Source organism: Nomascus leucogenys, chromosome 15 (genome assembly GCF_006542625.1).
Source record: "Nomascus leucogenys isolate Asia chromosome 15, Asia_NLE_v1, whole genome shotgun sequence".
NCBI classification, from domain to species: domain Eukaryota; kingdom Metazoa; phylum Chordata; class Mammalia; order Primates; family Hylobatidae; genus Nomascus; species Nomascus leucogenys.
In genome coordinates this window covers 7,895,785-7,919,105 of record NC_044395.1, presented here as the reverse complement: position 1 = coordinate 7,919,105, position 23,321 = coordinate 7,895,785, and positions in this window count along the sequence as shown.

Genomic DNA, 23,321 nt, shown 5'->3' with positions numbered 1-23,321 from the left:
ACTCAGGGTGGTATTGGTGGAAACGTAGAAACAGGTCTGGCTTTACGCAAAGCTGAGAAGCAGGCAATGGTAGTCTTTGGTGACTTCTCATGGGTGCTTTTAGGGGTCCTCTCTTACCCCTTGTGCCCTTCCCTCACTCTGTTCCAGGAGTGCCTTTGTGTCAGCTGGTTGTCACAAGAAATCTAATAAATAAATTCCCTCGATCTTGTTAAATGATTAAGGTTCAGAGGTATTAAACAGTCCTGCCAGGAATGTTTATAGTTGTAGAAATACATTTCTGAGGCTGAAAAGGACTTAATGGAATATGCTTTAATATGGAATGCAGGCATTGTGCTTGGTCAGTGAGGGGGCTACCTGGGAACTGGTCTTTCCTCTGTACTCTTTTCTTTCTTTAAAAACTATACTTAAGTTCTGGGATACATGTGCAGAACGTGCAGGTTTGTTATACATGTACACATGTGCCATGGTGGTTTGCTGCACCACCACGGCTCATGGGTTTGCTGCACCCATCAACCTGTCATCTACAGTAGGTATTTCTCCTAATGCTATCCCTCCCCTAGTCCCCCATTGGCTGACAGGCTCTGGTGTGTGATGTCCCTCTCCTTGTGTCCCTGTGTTCTCATTGTTCACCTCCCATTTATGAGTGAGAATATGCGGTGTTTGGTTTTCTCTTCCTGTGTTAGTTTGCTGAGAATGATGGTTTCTGTCTTCACGCATGTCCCCGCAAAAGACATGAACTCATCATTTTGTATGGCTGCATAGTATTCCATGGTGTATATGTACTACATTTTCTTTATCCAGTCTATCACTGATGGGCATTTGGGTTGGTTCCAAGTCTTTGCTATTGTGAATAGTGCCGCAATAAACATAGGTGTGCATATACCTTTATAGTAGAATGATTTATAATCCTTTGGGTATATACCCAGTAATGGGATTGCTGGGTCAAATGGTATTTCTGGTTCTAGATCCTTGAGGAATCACCACACTGCCTTCCGCAATGGTTGTACTAATTTACTCTCCCACCAACAGTGTAAAAGTATTCCTATTTCTCCACATCCTCTCCAGCATCTGTTGTTTCCTGACTTTTTAATAATCACCATTCTAACTGGCATGAGATGGTATCTCATTGTGGTTTTGAGCAGATCTCCTAGCACAGCACTCGAGCTCTGCTAAGGGACAGACTGCCTCCTCAACTAGGCCCCTGATCCCCGTGCCTCCTGACTGGGGGACACCTCCCAGCAGGGATTGACAGACACCTCATACAAGAGAGCTCCGACTGGCATCTAGTGGTGCCCCTCTGGGATGAAGCTTCCAGAGGAAGAATCAGGCAGCAAAGCTTTGCTGTTCTGCAGCCCCTGCTGGTGGTACCCAGGCAAACAGGGTCTGGAGTGGACCTTCACTGTACTCTTAATGCTGTTGTGTAGGGTCACAAATCAGGGCATTCGGATCGATCTTGACCTTGCTCTGGGATGCCGAGTAAGATCCTGCTTTGGCATTCTGTCATTCCCAGGAAAGACTGGATGGTGATAACATGCCTGTTCTCTCACCCTGGGTGGGGGATGAAGATGGTGATGGAGTATGTTGAGGTTCTTCACGTTTTCTTTGTGTGTTGATGGAAATGAGCTCTCTGTGGAGTCCCAGTGTTCCAGGACCTTTTGGGGGGCTTTATCACAGCCAAATAAATCCAAACAAGAAATCCTCTCTGGGCTTCTTCATGTAGGGCCTAGGAGATGATGTGCTTTGATTTTGCACAACTGGAGAAATGGAAATGTAGAGAGGGGCTGGGACTTTTCCAGGGTCCTCAGGTCGGATTGAGAAGGTGTCTCCTGCAGGTGATTATGCATCTGGGAGCTAAAGACAACTCAGTCCTAACTGGGATCTACTTGTGACGTCTGGCCTAGGATTTTAGTAGCTTAAAACATGTCTGGCCAAATGAAAAGCTTATAACCTGACTTTTATGGAAACCCAGCGCTCATGGATATGGTGTCCAAAGCTATATGATTCCACACCTACAGCAAAGGGCTTATTTGGGAACATGTTAGAATGCAGAATCCCAGGCTCTGTCCCACACTTGTGGAGTTGGAATCTGAACTTCAGTATGTGCATACTCCAGGTGATGTTTACATTAAAGCCTGAGAAGCATTGCCCTGAAGTCACAGATTGGTCATAAAGGAGATGGATTCCAGGCTGGGGGGATATGGGGCATCAGCTAAATTTCATGGAAGGGGAGTAACAGCCCCTGTATTGCTTGCTCACCTTGGTGCTTGGAAGATCACACGACACAACCAATGGGAAAGCCCACAGAGGAGCACATCGTGCTTGGAAAACGCACAGCATTTTCATGCTCATTGGCAGCTAGCCGGGCCCCACCCTGTTAGCCAGGGAGTCCTCTTCATCTCCACAGCCAAAATTAATCTATTTCTCTGCTCTGGCGCCTCTAGTCTTTTTGAAACAACATTAATTTTGGTTGCTTTCATCCAAACTGCAAAGAGTATTTGAATTCACATTACTGCCTTTAGTGAGATTCTCTTTTTTACCGCCATTTTTTTTTTTTTTTTTTTTTTGGACACACATTTGCCGCGATGCCTGGGACCCAGTGCAGAGGAGATTAGCTCTGTGTTCAGCCACTGGCCATGCCTCTGAGGAGCAGAGCTTTCTGTTTATCTCTTAGAAGCAGATGCTTTGGATTTTATCCCTGGGGGAATTTATCAGGGTGCTCTGAATTCATTCATTCGTTCATTCTCGTATTCCTCTCCACCCTGAATACACACACACACACACACACACACAACCTCTACACGTCAGCCATGTCAATGTTGTTTGTTGTGTATTTGGGAGGATGTTTGCCATTTAGAGCCATTCTGGAATTGTCTGTAGTTTACTTCTCTTCCCTCTAAGCACGTCCTTAGCTTGGGTTACTTTACCCCATCAGTGGCAGCCTGTCTTGGCCCCAGTCCTTATATGTAGCCAATGCATATGGATTTCTTCCAGTCCCAGCAGCTCTTTCATCTGACCTGGCATTTTCAGAGCAACACCAGGGTTTTCGTTTTCTTTCATACAGATGCCTATGTTAAGATGACTTGTACTCAGAGAGAGAAAGTCATTGCCCATTTGTTCAAAGGGTTCATTTTTCTTTTTTTTTCAAGCATGAGTACACATGGGCATGCAATTACAAATGCACAGCTCTTACCATGAGCACATTGTAAATGTATGGTTAAGTGATTGATTTGTATGGTGATTTATTTATGTTTTTGTCTCCATGAATGACTGCATGTTTAGTGAGCAAGGCATGGTATTCATACAAGTATATGAATCCATGCATGCATTAATATGTGCTCATTCAGTACATATTAAGCACTAATGTGTTCGAGTGTTGTGTGTCACATACAGATACAGGTTTTCTTTCAAGGGCTTTTAGTCTCCTAAAGGGGATGAGATATTTCCATGCAACTTTCATACAAAGTTGTTTTTTTCCTCCCAAGATAGTGGTTTAGAGGCTTTTAGCATGCCTCAGCCACTTGGAAATAGCAAGATAGTACATAAAAATCAACCATGTGAGCTTTAATTCAAGACGGAAAATGAGAATCCACTGGATTCATGAAGGACATCCCAGATCCCAGGAAGGAGAACACTGGCAAACAGCGCCCAAAATAAAAGTGACTGGCTGATAAAAGTGGGTGAAGCCTCAGTACACAAGAGAGGAAAAGAGCCTCTGTCTGACTCACCTTTCTGCTAGGGATCCAAGTAACCCAGGCTAAGGGGTGGGGGGGGGTGCACTTTTGTTTCTTCCAAGCTCTGGAACTAACTTGGAGAGAGGCTTGGAGATGCTGTGAGGGAAAGACACTGGGAAAACCTGCAGGCATTTTTCCAGACCGGGACTGAGAGCAGGATGCCGTTTTTAATCCAGGAGCATAACAAGTCAGTCATTTTTGGTGACCTAGTATCACGGCCATGCAGGCATTTTAGTCTCAGGCCAGAGATTGGACCACTTGCTCTTGAGCAGGATAGGAGCCTCCACAGCCAGAACTGTGGAAGGTGCTTCAGCAGTAGGTGCTGGAGTTATCCTCTTCTCCCATAGCAAGCTGGGGGTGGGAGGAGAGCTACCAGAGCTGCAGTTTCTCCTGGGTGGTGCAACTTGCAGCCAGGCCAGTTTGGCAACCTGGAACAAGTCTGCATGTGACATTGCTAGGTGTCCCAGCCTGTACCTCTAAGATCATGGTGCATGGGGCCCTCTCTACCTCACCCTCAGGCAGATTTCCAGGCATTTAGAGCACCCACTTGCTTGGACCAGCAGCCTGAGCCACTCTACCCTTCCTGGGCATGGATCATGGTGCAGCGGGGCTCTCTCTGCCCCATGCCCAGGCAGATCTCCAGGCATTTGAAGCACCCCCTCACCTAGATCAGCAGCCTGACCCACCCTACCCTTCCTGTGTGAAGATCCTGGTATGGGGTGGGGTGTCCCTCTGTGCTCCACATCCAGGCAGATCTCCAGGCATTTGAAACACCTGCTTGACTGCATCAGCAGCATGAGTTGCTCCAATTCTCCAGTGCAGAGATCTTGGTGCAGGGGCTGTCTGTGCTCCGTGTCCAGGCAGATCTCCAGGCATCTGGATCACCTACTCTCATGGAGTTTAGGCTGCCCTCATCCCCATGCAGAGACTTTGGTGCTGAGGAGGTTTCTCAGATCCATTCATAAGTACACCTCTAGGCACTTGGTGGCCACCCACTGGATTCTCCCTCAGTGCTGGTGCTTGTGCCTGCCATCAGGAGACCTGATGTAGGTGGACCTTCCCAGTTTGACCCTGTCTTTTGTGGCTCCTGCCCTTCCTGGGGTTGAGCAGGGGGCTCAGACCACTGTGCATTCCATGAATCAGCCCAGAGGCAACAGAGATCTTCTGTCAGAATAAAGTATATCCCCAGCCATATTGGCCATAGCAAGTTCATATCTATAAGTGCCATATATTGGCTTGTAGGTTAAATGGCATAGCCCAATATAAAACCTACCAAAAGAAATACATAGGGCTATAGAAGCAAAGCCAAAAGACACTACCTAGCATCCTCTACAGTCACACCCTCTAGGAGGGGGGAAAAGGAGAAGGAAGGAAAAAATAATACAGTAGGGAAAGAAAGAAAAAGAAAAAATCCTACCTGCACAAAAAAAATTAAAAAAAATTATAAATACCAGCATCTGCAGATGAGAAGAAGCCAGTGCAAGAATTCAGGCATCATGAAAACTCTGAATGTAGTAACACCACCAAAGAATCACACTATCTATGTCTCCAACAATGGTTCCAGACCAAATGGAAACTCAGAAATGATGGGTAAAAGATTCAAAGCATAGATTGCAAGAAAGCTCAATGAGATCCAAGACAAGGTTGAAAATCAACACAAAGAAACTTCCAAAGCAATCCAGTAAAGGAAAGAAGAGATAAACATCAATCAGATTAATCTTGTGAAAAATCAATCAGAGCTTCTGGAATAGAAAAACTCAAGGAATTTTGAAATACAATTTAAAGCTTTATCAATAGACAGGACTATGCAGAAGAAAGAATTTCAGACCTTGAAGGCCAGTCTTTTGAACTAGTTCAGCCAGAAAAAAAATACAGAGAAAATTTTTTTAAACAAAATCTTTGAGAGAGAAGGAGAAAAAAGCAAATAACCTCAAAAACATATTTGAGAAAATCATTGAGGAAAATTTCCCTAACCTTGATAGAGACATAGACATCCAGATATAAGAAATCCAGAGAAGTTTTATGAGACACAACACAAAATGAACATCACTAAGGCATATAGTCATCAGGTTAATGCTAAAGAAAAAAATCTCAAAGGCAACTAGAGATAAAGGTCAGATCACATACAAAAGGAACTCCAGCAGGATAACAGTTGACTTCTCAACAGAAACATTGCAAGTCAGGAGAGATGGGAGGCCTATTTTTAGCATCGTAAAGAAAAGAAATTCCAATCAAGAATTTTATACCCTGCCGAACTAAGCTTCATAAGCATGGGAGAAATAAAAGTGTATTCAGACAAGCAAGCACTAAAGGAATTTGTTACCACTAGACAAGTCTAACAAGAGATCCCTAAAGGAGTTCTAGACATAAAAAGAAAAGAAATCTGCTACCACAAAAACACACTTAGTGCATAGCTTGCAGACCCTATAAAGCAACCACACAATAGAAACTACAAAGCAATCAGCTAATAACTTTATGACAAGATGAAAACCTCACATATCAACATTAACCTTGAAGGTAAATGGTCTGAACACCCAACTCAAAAGTCACAGAGTGGCAAGTTGGCTAAAAAAACAAGACCCATCCATCTGCTGTCTTCAGGAGAGCCATCTCACAAGTACTGACACCCACAGGCTCAAAGTAAGGGTTGAGGAAAGCTCTACCATGCAAAAAGGAAATAAAAACCAGGGATCTATTCTTATATCAGATAAAACAGACTTTAAAGAACTACAGTAAAAAAGGACAGTGAGATCAGGAGCCCATAATGATAAATGATTAAGTTCAACAAGAATATGTAACTATTCCAAATATATATGTACACAACATTGGAACACTCAGATTTATTTTTCAAAAATACAGAAAGGTGATTTTTTGAAAAGATAAACAAAATTGGTAGATCATTAGTGAGATTAACCAAGAAAAGAAAAGAAGATCCAAATAAATGCAATTAAAAATGAAAGAAGAGATATTACTATTGATACCACCAAAATACAAAAGATTATTCAAGGCTACTATGAACATCTTTATGGGCATAAACTAGACAACCTAGAGGAGATGGATAAATTCCTGGAAACATACAACCCTCCTAGATTAAACCAGGAAGATGTGGAAACTCGGAACAGACCAAAAACAAGCAGCAAGATTGAAATAATAATTGAAAAATTGCCAACAAAAGAAGTCCAGGACCAGATGGATTCACAGTTAAATTCTATCAGACATTCAAAAAAGAATTAGTACCAATCCTATTGACACTATTCCACAGGATAGAGAAAACCAAGGAAGGACATAACAAAAAAAGAAAACTACAGACCAATATCTCTGAAGAACATAGATGCAAAAATCCTCAGCAAAATACTAGCTAACTGAATCCAACAGCACATCAAAAAGACAATCCACCATGATCAAGTGGGTTTCATACCAGTGATGCAGGGATGGTTTAACATCTGCAAGTCATTAAATATGATACACCACATAAACAGAATTAAAGACAAAAATCACATGATCATCTTAATAGATGCAGAAAAAGAATCTGACAAAATCCAGCATCGCTTTATTATTAAAACCCTCAGCAAAATCACTATAGAAGGGACATACCTTAAGGTAATAAAAGCTATCTATGACAAACCCACAGCCAACATTATACTGAACAGGGAAAAGTTGAAAGCATTCCCCCTGAGAACTGGAACCAGACAAGGATGCTCACTTTCACCATTTCTATTCAACATATTACTGGAAATCTTAGCCGGAGCAATCAGACAAGAGAATGAAATAAAGGGCATCCAAATCAGTAAAGAGGAAGTCAAACTGTCGCTGTTTGCTGATGATATATTTGTATACCTAGAAAACACTAAAGACTCATCCATAAAGCTTCTAGAACTGGTAAATGAATTCAGCAAAGTTTTAGAATACAAAATTAATGTACACAAAACAGTAGCTCTGCCATACCACAATAACAACCAAGCTGAAAACCAAATCAAGAACTCAACCCCTTTTATAATAGCTGCAAAAAAAAAATCCCACCAAAAAATAAACAAAAACAAAAAAGCTTAGGAATATACCTAACCAAGGAGGTGAAAGACCTCTAGAAGGAATACTGCAAAACACTGCTGAAAGAAATCATAGACAACACAAACAAATGGAAATACATCTCATGCTCATGGATGGGTAGAATTAATATTGTGAAAAGGATCATACTGCCAAATGAAATCTACAAATTAAATGCAATTCCCATCAAAATACCACCATCCTTCTTCACGGAACTAGAAAAAAAAAATCCTAAAATTTATATGGAACCAAAAAAGATCCTGCGTAGCCAAAGCAAGAAGAAAAAAATCTGGAGGCATCACATTACCAGACTTCAAACTCTAGTATAAGGCCATAGTCACCAAAACAGCATGGTACTGGTATAAAAATAGGCACATAGACCAATGGAACAGAATAGAGAACCCAGAAATAAAGCCAAACACTTACAGCCAACTAATCTTTGACAAAGCAAATGAAAACATAAAGTGGGGAAAGGACACCTATTCAACAAATGGTGCTTGGATAGTTGGCAAGCCACATGTAGAATAATAAAACTGGTCCTCATCTCCCACCTTATACAATAATCAACTCAAGCTGGATCAAAGACTTAAATCTAAGACCTGAAACCATAAAAATTCTAGAAGATAACATCAGAAAAACCCTTCTAGACATTGGTGTAGGTGAAGACTTCATGACCAAGAACACAAAAGCAAATGCAACAAAAACAAAGATAAATAGATGGGACTTAATTAAACTAAAAAGCACCTGCACAGCAAAAGCTGGCCATAAAGCAGAGTTAACAGACAACCCAAAGAGTGGGAGAAAAATCTTCACAATCTATACATCCAACAAAGGACTAATTTCCATAATCTACAAAGAACTCCAATAAATTAGCAAGAAAAAAAAAGATCCTACCAAAAAGTGGGCTAAGGACATGAATAGACAATTCTCAAAAGAAGATATACAAATGGCTAAGAAGCATATGGAAAAATGCTCAACATCACTAATTATAAGGGAAATGCAAATCAAAGCTATAATGTGATACCACCTCACTCCTGCAAGAATGGCCATAATCAAAAAATAAAAAAATAGTAGATGTTGGTGTGGGTGTGGTGAAAAGGAAACACTTTTACACTGTCGGTGGCAAAGTAAACTAGTACAACCACTATGGAAAACGGTGTGGAGATTCCTTAAAGAACTAAAAGTAGATCTACCATTTGATCCAGCAATCCCATTACTAGGTATCTATCTACCCAGAGGAAAAAAAGTCATTATATGAAAAAGATACTTGCACATGCATGTTTGTAGCAGCACAATTTACAATTGCAAAAATATGGAACCAGCACTAATGCTCATCAATCAAAGCGTGGATAAAGAAAATGTGATACATACACACACACACACACACACCATGGAATACTACTCAGCCATAAAAAAGAAACAAAATAATGGCATTCACAGCAAGATGGATGGAATTAGAGACTATTATTTTAAGTGAAGTAACTCAGGAATGGAAAACTAAACATTATATGTTCTTGCTCATAATTGGGAGCTAATCTCTGAGGACACGAAGGCATAAGAATGACACAGTGAACTTTGGGGACTCTGGGGAAAGGGTGGGAGGGGGTAAGGGATAAAAGACTACACACTGGATACAGTATACACTGTGTGGCTGATGGGTGCACCAAAATCTCAGAAATCACCACTAAAGAACTTATTCATGCAACCAAACATCACGTTTCCCCAAAACTATTGAAATAAAAAATAGAAAATAAAAAACTTTAGACTTACAAAAAGACTTAGATAGCCACACAATAATAGTGGCAGACTTCAATACCCTGCTGACAGCATTAGACAGATTATTGAGACAAAAAACTAACAAAGAAATTCTAAACTTGACATTGATCAGTTGGACGTAATAGATACCTACAGAATACTCCACCCATCAACCACAAAATACTTATTTCTCTCATCTGCCCACAGAACATACTGCAAGGTTGACCACATGCTTGGCCATAAAGCACTTTCAATAAATTAAAAAAAAACACACCAACTCTACTCTTGGACCACAGTGGAATAAAAATAGAAACCAATACCAAGAATATCTCTCAAAACTATACAATTATCTGGAAATTAAACAACTTGCTCCTGAATGACTTTTGCATAAACAATGTAATTAAGATAGAAATTTAAAAAAATTTGAAATAAATAAAAACAGAGATACAACACACCAAAATCTCTGGGATGCAGCAAAAGCAGTTAAGAGGAAAGTTTATAGCACTAAATGCCTACTTCAAAAAGCTAGAAAAGTCTCAAATTAACAATCTAACATTACACCTAGAGAAACTAGAAAAACAAGAACAAACTAACCCCAAAGGTAGGAAGGAAAATTAATGAAAACAAAAGTTGTTTTTTTTTTGTAAAAATAAACCAAACCACTAGACCAATAGCTAGATTAACAAAGAAAAAAGGAGAGAAGATCCAAATAAGCACAACTAGAAATACAAAGGTGATATTACAACTGATCCCATGGACATATTAAAGATTCTCAGAGAGTACTATGAACATCTCTAAGCACATAGACTAAAAAATCTAGAGGAAATAAATACATTCCTGGAAACACATACCCTCCCAAGATTGAATCAGGAATAAATTAAAACACTGAACAGATTAATATGGAGTTCCAAAATTGAATCAGTATTAAAAGCCTGTACCAATGAAAAGTCTTGGACCTATGGATTCACAGCCTAATACTACCAGACATAGAAAGAAAGGCTGGTACCAATTCTACTGCAACTGTTCCAAAAAAATTGATGAGGAGGTACTCCACCCTAATTCTATAAAGCTAATATCACCCTGATACCAAAACCTGGAAAAGACACAACAGAAAAAGAAAACTACAATATCCCTGATGAACACAGATGCAGATATCCTCAACAAAATACTAGCAAACTGAATTCAGCAGCATACCAAGAAGTTAATTTACCATGATCAAGTAGGCTTTATTCCTGGCATGCAAGGTCAGTTCAATATACGTAAATCAATAAGTGTGATTCACTAAATAAACAGAATTAAAAACAGAAACCATATGATCATCTCAATAGACATGGAAAATACTCTCAATAAAATCCAGCATCCCTTCATGATAAAAACCCTCAAAGAAATGAGGCATTGAAGAAACATACCTCACAATAATAAGAGCCATCAATGACAAATCCACAGTCAACATCATATTGAATGTGCAAAAACTGGAAGCATTCCCCTTGAGAACTGGAACAAGACAAGGAAGCCCACTTGACCACTCCTATTCAACATAGTACTGGAAATACCAGCCAGAGCTATCAGGCAAGAGAAAGAAATAAAAGGCATCCAAATAAGGAGAAGAAAAAGTCAAACTATCTCTCCTCATGGATGATATAATCCTATACCTAGAAAACCCTATAGACTCTGCCAAAAGCCTCCAGGAACTAATAAATGACATCAATAAAGTTTCAGGATACAAAATCCATGTACAAAAACCAGTAGCATTTCTATATGTCAATAACATTCAAGATGAAAGCCCAATCAAGAATGCAATCTCATTTACAATAGCCACACAAAAAACAAAATACCTAGAAATGTAACTAACCAAGGAGATAAAATATCTGTAACACTGCCGAAATTAATCATAGATGACACAAACAAATGGAAAAACATTCCATGTTCATGACTGGAAGAATCAGTATCATTAAATTGGACATTCTACCTAAAGTGATATACAGATGCAGTGCTATTCCTATCAAACTACTGATGTTGTTTTTTATGGAACTAGAAAAAAACTATCCTAAAATTCATATCGAACCAAAAAAGAGACTGAATAGCCAAAGCAATCCTAAGCAAAAAGAACAAAGCCAGAGGCATCACACTACTCTACTTCAAACTATGCTATAAAGCTACAGTAATCAAAACAGCATAATACTGGTACAAAAACAGACACATAGACCAATGAAACAGAAGAGAGAACCTGGAAATGAAGCCACACACCTACATCAATCTGTTGTTGACAAAAACAGACAGTAAGAAAAGGACTCCCCTTTTTTAGGACACTCTCAATAAATGGTGCTGTAATAGCTGGCTAGGCATATACAGAAGAATAAAACTGGACCCTTACTTTTCACCATCTACAAAATCAACATATGATGGATTAAAGATTTAAATGTAAGACCTCAAACTATGAGAATCCTAGAAGCAAACCTAGGAAACACCATTCTGGACATTGGTCTTGGGAAGGAATTTATGTCTAAGTTCTCAAAAGTAATTCCAGTGAAAACAAAAATTGAAAAGTGGTACCCAATTAAAAGAACTTCTGCACATCAAAAGAAACTATTAACAGAATAGACAACCTAAAGAATGAGAGAAAATACTTGCAAACTATGCATCTGACAAAAGTCTAACATCCTGAATCTATAAGGAACTTAAACAATTCAACAAGCATGAAAACAAATAACATCATTGAAAAATGGGCATATGACATGAACAGACACTTCTGAAAAGAAGACATACAAGTGGCTAACAAACATATGAAAAAATGCTGTACATCACTAATCATCAGAGGAACACAAATCAAAATCTCAATGAGATATTATTTCATACCAGTCAGAATGGTTATTATTGAAAAGTCAAGGCCAGGTGCAGTGGCTCATGCCTATAAACCCAGCACTTTGGAAGGCAGAGGCAGGAGGGTCACTTGAGTCCAGAAGTTCAAAACCAACCTGGGCAACATGATGAGACTTCATCTTTCCAAAAAAAAAAAAAGATAAAAATTGACCAAAAAATAGCCAGGTGTGGTGGCACATACCTATAGTCCAAGCTACACAAGAGGCTGAGACAGGAAAGTTGCTTGAGTCCAGGAGGTCAAGGCTGCAGTGAGCCACGTTCATGCCACTGCACTCAGCCTGGGTGACAGAGCAAGATCTATCTCAAACAATGATCTAAAAACAATATATTCTGGTGAGGCAGTGGAGAAAAGGGAATGCTTATACATTGTTGGTGGGAATGTAAATTAGTTCAGCCACTGTGAAAAGCAGTTTGGAGATTTCTCAAATAACTTAGAACAACCATTTGACCTAGCAATCCCATTACTGAGTATATATCCAAAACAAAACAATTATTTATACCAAAAAGACACATGCACTTATATGTTCATCACTACACTATTCACAATAGCAAAATCATTAAATCAACCTAGGTGCCAATCGATGATGTAATAAGGAGAATGTGGTGCATATACACCATGGAATACTATGCAGCCATAAAAATGAAATATGTCCTTTGCAGCAACATGAATGCAGCTGGAGGCTATTATCCTAAGTGAATTAATGCAGGAACAGGAAACCAAATACACATATTCTCCCTTATAAGAAGGAGCTAAACATTGGGTACCCATGGACACAAATATGGCAACGACAGAAACTGGGGACTATGAGAAGGGGGAGGGCAAGATGGGCAAAAGGTTGCAAAACTAACTAGTGGGTACTATGCGCAGTACCTGGGTAATGGGATCATTTGTACCCCAAACCTCAACATCACTTAATATGTCCAGGTAAAAAACCTGCACATGTACCCACTGAATCTAAAATAAAAGTTGAGAAAAACAAGAAAATGATTAGGGTCAGGAAAGGAATAAATAAAATGAGAGCAGAGGGATATAACCTTGCTTTCAGCTGGATATCAGGGATAACTCCTAGGAGGAGATGGAATTTGAGCAAAGTATTTGAACCTGTGGAAATGGACACTGCTCTCCAGGTTGAGTGAACCCGAGGGACAATGGCACATACCTGGAAATGCTGATATATAGTGAACGGCAAGCAGTTCAGCCTAGCCAAAACACCTGGGCTGGGTGAAGGGAGGGTGATAGATGTAATCTGTCTATGTTAGATTGTGGGGAACTGTGGGTTCAAATTAAGGAAGCTTAAATTTTGGATCTTGTGTATCAGGAGAAGGGATGTTTTTGAGACAGATGAGTAAGATAATCAGAGTAGTGCTTTAGGAAGATCACTTTGTAGAGATCTGTAAAACAAATTAGAGACGTAGAAGACTAGAGGCATCAAAAGTAGTTAAGAGGCTATTATAGTAATCCATCTGATGAATAAGGATTGTGTGAATTAGGGTGGTGGCAGAGGTAGGTAAAGGAAATATGAATGACCCAACATTGACAAAGCTCAAAAAAGGGAAAGATGATGACGAGGGTTTGGGGCTTGAGATGATGAAGATGTCATAACACACATAAGGAACACAGCCTGGAAAGCTTATTTCTTTTTTGATTGGGGTAAAGGATGAAAGGTGAGTTTAGTTTGGCATGTGTTGAGTTTACCGTGCTGGTGGGAACATTTAGATGGAAAACTTCAGCAAATAATTGAACGTTTGGAAGTGGCACTCACGACTGATTTCAGAACTAGAGTTAAATTTGACGATCATATTTACAGAGAGGCTAATGGAAGCCTTAAAAGTGAATGCCTTGTTATGAGAAAAGATACAGAGGAAGGATTAAAGGGGTGGCAGAGTTAAATATCTATATTCAGGATGAGGGAAAAGAGGAAGGAGAACAAAGAGGTAGAAACACATCTGTATATTGTCTCTAGCTAGCCTGTGCATGAACACACACACACACACACACACACAGACACAGACACACACACACAGTTTAGACTAAAATTCACACATATTAAGATTACTGGTATATTCAATTTCACACATAGTTGGAAGAAAACAGAAGAGAGATAGTGTCTCAGTAACCAAGGAGGGGAGGATGATTGATAGTGTCAAACATAGATAGAAGAGCAATACGTGAAGAGAAGCAGCTGGTTTTGTGCATGAAGATGGTATGTTTACATGGGCACAAGCACGTGCATGCCTGTGGGTGTATATCTGAGTGTTTTGAGGGGGAAGGTATTATATAAGTAGGACGAGAAAAGAAATGGGATGAAGTTGTCAATCAGGAGACAGCAATAAGAAGAATCATCATATATCAGAACAAATGGATATCCAACAAAATGTTTTCTTGATGGTTATTTTGATTCCTTAAACCCTGAGCTTGGTTTCTGAACCTTGATTTGATTCTGTGTGGTGTATTCAGCAAATCTTGCTTCACTTTAGGCCTTGAGTCTTTCAATAGGTGTGGAATTACTAGGTGACTTGCTTTGCTCCAGGTCTTCCTCATGTCAATGAGGGCCTTTCAGTAATTAGCCTCTTGATTATGAAACCCATTTTGAGCAGAAGGCTGGTCAGAGTATTTGGTTTGTTCCAGCATATACTATACCGAATGGTGGGGATGGCACTTTATTACCCATTTGAATTATTCTTTTTAAATAGGATAGACTGTGTTCTGCTTATTTTTCTGGGTTAGGAATCTCCTTACCTAAATTTAGTCAAATACACAACTCATATTGAATGTGGAGAGGAACTAACTTGGGACAAGAAACCAAGGCAAAGAATCCTTCTTAGCAACAAATAGGATAATGGACTTAATTCTTAATAGTGTCTCATCACTTTTCTCTATTATATTGCATTTGATTTCATTTCTCTTTCAGGCTCTCATTTCCTTAAAGTTTAGTTAGCATTACACTCTCAGAACCCAATCCCAGTGAGGGATGGCTCAGGGGATGTAACTCCAGTCAATATTTAAATGCCACTCCTCCAAAGATGATGAGAGAGGCAAAGAGGATGAGATGATTTGTCCTATATGTTGGTCATGAGCACTTTATTCCCATAATTATTATTTTTCATTTAACAGTTATTGAATGAGGCACACTCCTCTGTGACTGCATTCCTCCCATTTTTCCTCCCACCCTTTCCCTCCCTCCCCTCACCTTGCCTGCCTTCCTGCCTTCCTTAATTATAAAACAACATGTTAAAGATTCTAGTGCTGAAACCTCATTCTAGTTCATAAAAAAACTAAATTCAAAGAACCTTGATTTTTTTTCCCTCTTCAGGGACTTTGTCATGAGAATTCTTAGCTGATTTCCCTTGTGGCATGCCTGGGTCACATGATTGTGTGTGTGCGTGTGTGTGTGTGTGTGTGTGTGTGTGTGTGTAAGGGATGAAAACAGGCCTGTCTTTATGGAACAGGTACAGTATTTCACAGCCGGCTGGCTAGGAATGGAATTCTTCTATCAAAAGCTACTTTTCTGGATCCTGAACTGATTAGCAGATGCAAATTCTACACTGAATGCTGATAAGACCAAACCACACACATTTGTGTATCTGTAGATGGTGTGCACATGCACACACACACGATTTTTATTAAAATGCACACACATCTGTATTACTGCTACATTCACTTCTACATAGTTGAAAATCCTTCTTTTTGCAGCTTCAAAAGATAGCCAGGCAGGAGTTATTTTATAGAATGGAAGTAATTTCTATGGGGCCAAGCAATAATAAGGAAATCGGAAGTCAAGGACTATCTTCCGAATGGAGAAGAAGCTCCATCAACCACAGAAGGAAATTATGATCACTTCTGCCATCCTGCTGCTTTGTGTATCCAGGGATCCTCTATCAAGAACGTGTGTTTCCCTAGGCCTAGAATGGGGCTTTCTTCCATCACTGTGGCCCACTCCGTTCTCCAACATAACTCTTTTAGCAGCTTAAACCTCAATTATGATTCTGTAATAATTTGGTTGTGCGGCTATTTCCACCACCTCCTGCCCACCACTCCATTCTCCAACATAACTCTTTTAGCAGCTTAAACTTCAATTATGACTCTGTAATAATTTGGATGTGTGGCTATTTCCGCCACTTCCTACCCACCTTAGAAAGGTGTATTTCCAGAGGTTAGGTCCTGGCAGCAGCTTCCATGGACCCTCTGTGTTCAGAGGTGAGGGCTGATTCAGCACTTTCCTGGCTGGACAGTTCCTGGCCCAAGCCTCTGACTTCTCCTTCCCTGGGCTTCCACTCCCTTCCTCTGGTAAGGCTCTGGCATCAGATGCAAGGACCCCAGTAGCTACAGAGGCCAGTGAATGAGCAATGAGCCTACTGCAGAGCCTTCATTTCTCATTGTCTCTTCATCCAGACCAATTAGCCCTTCCACTGACCCACAGTGAAAAAAAAATGATGCATGTGAACTTGGCATTATGGGGAGGCCCCCGAGGTGTAGGTATTAAGTATATATGAGATCTCCTCTTTTATCATTGCCATGTACTTTTCACAGACATTCATCTCAGGACTTCCCAGAAGACAGACCCACCCCCAGTTTTCCTGTCCCTTCTTGTTTCAGTCACTGCTCTCTTACCTTGTCTTCTTTCTCTTCTCAGGATGAAGGGGAGAATTGGAGTCTTCCACAATGAAAGGACAACATTGCTGCCAAAAGAATCCATCGTGACTGTAGGCATATTTTCCACCCTCATCCTGCAGGTTTTCTGCCTGTTGTTGGCCCCTGACCAATTTTGCTCCTGGGCAGTCTGAGGTGGAACATAATTTTTATAAAACAAATTATGCTGAGTCTCACTTATAATCAGGGAAATGTGAGTCAAAGCCACAATAAAGTATCACCTCATGCTGTTTAGGATGGCTGTTATCAAGTAGACAAGAAAGAAGTGTTGGTGAGGGTAAGGAGAAAATAAAATCTTTGCACACTGTTGTTGGGAATGTAAGTTGGTAAAGCCACTATAAAAGGCAATATGAAGTATTCTCAAAAAATTAAAAATAAAATTGCCAAATGATCCATCAATCCCTCTTCTGGACACATAATCAAAGGAAATGAAATCAGTATCTCAAATAGATATTTGCACCCCATATCCATTGCATCCTTTTTTGTAATAGCCAAGATATGGGAGCAATCGAAGTGTCCATCAACAAATGAATGGATAAAGAAATCATGGTACATATATACAGTGGAATATTATTCAGACATAAAAACGAAGGAAATCCCGTCATTTCTGAAGACATTAATGAACCCAGAGGACGTCATACTAAGTGAAGTAAGCTGGATACAGGAAGACAAAAACCACACGATCTCACTTACATGTGGAATCTAAAAAAGTCAAACTCATAGAAGCAGAGAGTAGAATAGTGGTTGTCACGGGCTTGGGATAATTGAGGAGATGTTGGTTAAAGGGTACAAACTTTAAGTTACAAGATAAACGAGTTCTGGCGCTCTACTATACAGTATGGGTGATGACGGATGTGTTAATGAATTTGATTGTGGCATTCATTACACAATGTGTATGTATATCAAATCATCACATTGTACACCTTGGATATATTCCATCTTTATTTATCAATTAAATATTTCAATTTTTTTAAAAGGAAGGCAAAATGGGCCAAATGGAGTAACTACTTTGTGTAGAGCTGATGTCCAGGCTAGAATTTCTAAACTTTTTCTGTAACCTAGAGTCTCTTTTATACTTTTGACTTACCCATTATTCATAACAGATCTCAGGAACGCTCATCACACTGCCTATTGCTAAAAACTCAAAGGAGTTATTGTTATATGAACAACCCAAGTTAATGCAGTCATTAATGGAAATACAGAGTCTTGACTGAAAGAGGTCATTTCTATTTTTCGTTGCGATAGTCAGATCATAGCCAGCCAGATCTTTTAGGGAGGATGCAAATAGGCTGGAGTTCCTTCAGCAAACAGGATACTGTAGAATAAAATATTCTACATGAGAATACTTAAACAAATCGGAGTGCCTGGTGCCACCACGTAAATTGTGAGGTGTCAAACAGGCTGGTCTTTGGATTAGAGATTGGACTTACTCTCTGTGGCCCTATGAGTAGAGCAGGTCGGGGTGGTGCTGGGCAGGGAGGAAGATCATCTTAAAGTGATAGATGTAGGCTCAGTGTGAGGAAGGATTTCTAGGAGTTGGAGCTGCTCAGAGGTGAAATATCAAGAGAGTGCCCTTCAGGAGCAGTGTCTGAAGACAGACCACATGGCCAATAGGGAGAGATAAGCAGGCTGGGTGGCCCTCAGCGCTTTGCTTCCAGTCTTGGGAGTCTTACTGAAATAGCTAATGACCACTCAACCCAAAGAACAGACACATGTCTGCCATGTCTCTCTGGGCTCATCCTGCTTATTTCAAGTGAGGCCCAAATGCGGGGCTGTTATTCCCTGATGTTTCAGGTCCACGCGCAACTTATTCCCAGATCTTTTCTGGAAAAAAAAAAAAGCAGAGAGACTGTTTGCCAGACAGCTGGACCAGAATGAGGGAAAAGAAGATAAGGCCCAACTGAGAAGTCAGAAAAGCTCACTTTTCATTAGCTCCACATTCCAAAGTGAGAAATCAATGTGCTTAGCTGCAATTCAAAGCAATTTGTCTTTGTTCTCACACACTCTCAAAGAATGACTTAAAGAAGCCCAAATAAATATTTTCAGAAAAGAGAGTAAATTTGTATTACTTAACCCAAGGAATGCAAACAAGTGTAATTGAAGTGAATACCCATAAATAAAGTAAATACATTAGTTAGGAAACGAATTAATTAGTGTTTAATTACTATCAATTACTAAAATCACTACAGAATTACTTGTAGAATGGATTGAATCTCTTGCTCCTATTAATAATTTCCATTGCTAATTGTATGCACTTGTATTTTCTTTTCTTTGGGTGCATCTTAGCAGAGCTAATAGGAGGAAGCAACAGCACAGTGAACAATGACAGGGACATTTTTTTTCTTTGTTCAGTAAAAACCAAAAGTGATTTGAAATATATCTGCCTGGTTGTCAAAAGGCAATGCGGGTGAGGAAGGGACACAGGAAGGAAGGTTGTCCTCGTGACACAAGGTGACCCTTGCCACTTCCAGCTGATGTTTGTGGCAGAGCCCTAAGGTGGGAGGGGTGTGTGGTGTGGTGTGTGTGTGTGTACAGAGAAGAAAGGTAGGTACTGGGAGGCTCAATGCCTGAGCTCACTTCCAGCATGCTCTGTGGAACGCATATGTAGACTGGCAGCCAGGCATCTCTACCCACTGATCTTGACAGGTGAGGGAATGGGTTTTACATTTACCTGGAGGACAGAGTACGTCATTTGCTGCCTTGCAGGTGGAGAGAACACATCTGACATCATGCTCCCTAAGAAGCAACACACTAGCTGGTGCGAGAAACAGATGTATGCAAATGACAGGCTGAGGGTAAAGAGTGTCTTTCCTGGGACCCACTCTGCCTGCTCACCAGCATTCTCATTTTCCTGTTTACACAACATCCCCTTTCCCCTTCCCTGCCCTCTCCTCCTCTCCCTCATGGACACAGACTCTCAAGCCAGACCGCCTAGGTTTGATTCCAAGCTTCCTCACCTGAAAGACCTTGGGCAAATTACTTAACCTCTGTGAGTCTCGATTTCCTCATCTGTAAAATGGGGAGAATGATAGCACCTACCTCTCATGGTTCTGGTGAGAGCTCAGATCAGTGGGAGACACATAGCAATCTCTGCTTTACTCATTTTCTTGGTATTTCCACCACATATTTCTTTGTGGAGTAGTTGAGGGGATGCATATGATGTGGAGATAAACTAGCTGGGAGGATAGCAGGAGTGATTTGGGAGGGAAACGAAGTTGAAGAGGAGGAATTGGTCCTTGAGTGGTTGTTCTGTTTATTAGTTAGGGTTCTCCTGAGAAATGACACCCATAGGAGATTTATTATGAGGGGTTAGCTCACATGATTATGGAGGCGGAAAAGTCCCATGATCTGTTGTCTGCAAACTGGAGGCCCATGAAAGCCAGTGGTGCAGCTCAGTTGAAGCCCAAAGGCCAGGAGTGCCACTGTCGGGGGGCAGGATAAGATGGACATCCCAGCTGAAGGAGAGAGAGAGCAAACTCACCCTTCTTTTGCTTTTCTGTCCTATTCAGGCCCTTTAAGGAATAGATAATGCTTGCCTACATTGGTGGGGGCACATCTTCTTTGCTTAGTTTATTTATTTAAATGCTAATCTCTTCTGGAAACACTGTCACAGGTATACCCAGAGATAATGTTTTTCCACCTATCTTGGCATTTCTTAGCCTAGTCAAGTTAATACATAAGGAATCCAAAAAAAAAAGTCAAACTCTCAAAAGGAGAGTAAATGGTGATCACTAGGGCCTGGGCTTTGGGGAAAAAGGGAAGAGAAGTGGGTTAAAGGGCAAGTACCTTCAGCTATAAGATGCATAAGTTCTGAGGATCTAATGTATAGCTTGTTGACTATAATTAACAATACAATACTCTTTATTTGAAATTTGTTAAGATAGTAGCTTCTAAGTGTCCTATATGTGTGCGCGTGCACACACACACACGCACACACACACGCACACACACACACACGATAACTATGTGTGGTGATGAAAGTGTTAATTTGATTGTGGTAATAATTACACAATGTATATGTATATCACCTCATCATGCTGTACACTTTGAATATATACAAATTTTATGTGTCAAATATACCTCAATAAAGCTGGACATTTAAAAAAAGAAAGTGAAGGGAGAGACCAGGAGGAGTGAAAAGAGGTCTGCCATTGCTTGACACTGGTCCTGAATTCATTTTATCATTCTGACGCATCGATTCCTGACTTTCTGGGTAACCATCAGCCTGTTAATTATCCCAGCTTAATCCCAGGATTTTCATTTGTAGAAAAGAATAATATAAATATTTGCTTCATGGCATTGCTGCAGGGCCTAGCACTGGAAGTTTTTGAGCCACCCACTGTAGTGCGAGGTGCAAAGGTTAGGCTGAATAAATAATAACTGGTATAATTGGCACTAAAATTAAAAAAGCTGAAACATAACATTAACCATTGCACTCTGTTGTTGTGAAGATAACAGGGACTCTTGCATAAGGGCAGTGGTAACAGAGCATGTCTCTGTCCTGTCCCTCCATCCCCACTTACCTCCCCCTTACCTTCCTGGGATGCTATTTGTAGGCCGTTCCTTTTCAGAAAGTGTCAGGTCCTAGGGCTGATGGCTCCATGGATCAGATCCTTCCCACAAACTCACCTGCTCTTTACCGTCTGGCTGGGCTGTAGTTATTCTTGCCACAGCTGAGCTGTGGTCACTCGCCTCTGCTGCCATGGCCTCAGCACTGGTTCAGAATGAGGTTAGCATCCTGGTGGGCACGTACAATGACTCAGGAGGAATGCCACCTCTTCAGGTCAACTTAACATTCACCCATGACTGGGAAGTGCAAGGTTGAGGAAGTTGCTGGCTGCCTTTGAGAAGCTCCACATTTTGAGCACCCCATTGTCACTGGACAATTCTGCCCTAGACCAAAAACCGGAGTCTCCAACACTGGGAAATATCTTTTAATAGTCTCTTTGTCCTAGGTGGCTGTTATTTCACCTTCTGGAGGCACTCAGCAGTGATTCCATTGAGGCTGACCTCTTGCCAAGGGAGTGAATGGTGCTAATCTCTTGAATGTCTTCTGTGTCCCATGTTATTTTAGTTCTCATTGTAAGCTCATTCATTTTTTCATTCATTCATTCATTCATTTAATGTTCATGAGGTCCAGAATGCATAACAGTAGAGAAGACTCATTCCCTGACTCTAAAGGTAGAATTGAGTGGGTACTAAAATACAGTGTGAAATATACCATGAGCTTTTTAGAAGACAGTAAAAAGAGGTGAAAGGTCAGGGAGGCTTCCAAGGAAAGTAACTCTTATGCAGAGGTTTATGTGTCAATTATACCTCAATAAAGCTGGACCAAAAAGAAAAAGAGAAAGCAAGCAAGCAAGCTAAGGGAGAGACCAGAAAGAGTGGATTGAGGTCTGCCGTTGCTTGACACCGGTCTTGAATTCATTTTATCATTATGATAAATCTATTCCTCACTTTCCGGGTAACTATTAGCCTGTTAATTATCCCAGCTTAATCTCAGGATCCTTGTTTAAAAAAATGGAATAATATAATAATTGCTTCACAGCATTGATGTGGGACCAGCAGCAGGGGTGTTTTTGAGCCACCCACTGTAGTGCTAAGGGAAAAGGGGACCATGATAAGGGAAGTGACAATCAGAGACAAGTGAATTACAGCGTAAGCTCCCACAGAGCAGAGAGGACTTTTTCCATTTGAGGTATCAACAAGGGTCTGTGTGACTCTAAGGACATTAATTGTTCAACCACATCAAGCTCTTTTTTGTTCCTTCCCATCTCCCCTTGAAGCAAAATCTCCCTTCCTCTTCTGTTTCTTTCTCCTAATTTTTGCTGCAACCCTAAGCACCTGTAGCAAAGGGTGAGGGAGTCTGACCGCCTGGGTTGGACTCCTGATTCTGCATTTACTTGATGTGTAACTCCGGATGCATTGCTAAACCTTTCTGAATGTAAAATGGAATACCTGCCTCAGAGCTGTGTGAGGATTAAAAGGAAAGAAAAAAAGGAAAGAAAGATATTGTTTGTAGAGAGCTTAGCATAGCACCTGGTACATAGTAATTATTCAATAGATGATAGATAATATCATTATTGTGGATGCTGAGCTTCATTTTTTGTCTCAGTTGATTGTTATTAAGCCAGGCTAATGTGTTGCCTGATGAGGCCTTGGCCTGAGTTGTATTTGCATTTCAGATGGAGATACCTGAAGACCAAAATTTATACCACCCCTAAGGAGAGCAGTCGTCTTCCTTCCTGTCCTGAGCAAGA